The sequence below is a fragment of the Nicotiana attenuata genome, unplaced genomic scaffold (assembly GCF_001879085.1).
Source record: "Nicotiana attenuata strain UT unplaced genomic scaffold, NIATTr2, whole genome shotgun sequence".
In the NCBI taxonomy this organism is placed as follows: Eukaryota; Viridiplantae; Streptophyta; class Magnoliopsida; order Solanales; family Solanaceae; genus Nicotiana; species Nicotiana attenuata.
In genome coordinates, this window is record NW_017670480.1 from 233,860 (window position 1) to 234,388 (window position 529).

The following is a 529-nucleotide window of genomic DNA, read 5'->3' on the forward strand; positions in this document are numbered from 1 at the left end:
AGATTTATACTCGCCCCCAAATTGCAAAGAGCACGACCCACATCAATATTACCAATGCGCACCGGAATGGTGAAACTGCCAGGATCCTTAAGCTTTTGAGGAAGCTTGTTCTGGACCCTTGAGGTGCACTCCTCAGTAAGTGCCACTGTCTCAAATTCATTCAATCTTCTCTTATGAGCCACTATATCCTTTAGCAAATCATTTGTACTCTCTTCCATTTGTTAGGGTGGCTTCTGAGGTGGATTGAAATTCCCTTGGGGTCTATAGTTATTCTGATTCTGCTGATTTCCACCCCATGAGAAGTTGGGATGATTCCTCCAATTTGGATTGTAAGAATTCCCATATTGTGCATGCTGATTCGGTGAACCTCTGTTCTGCTGCCCCACATAGTATATGGATTCAGGATTCGTAGGGCACATGTCGCTCATATGATTGTCACCACATAATTCGCAGCAAATAGCCATTTGTTGTACGTGTTGCATTGGTTGTGGTTGCTGCATTGTCCTCCTAGTCATCTGATTAGCCTAAC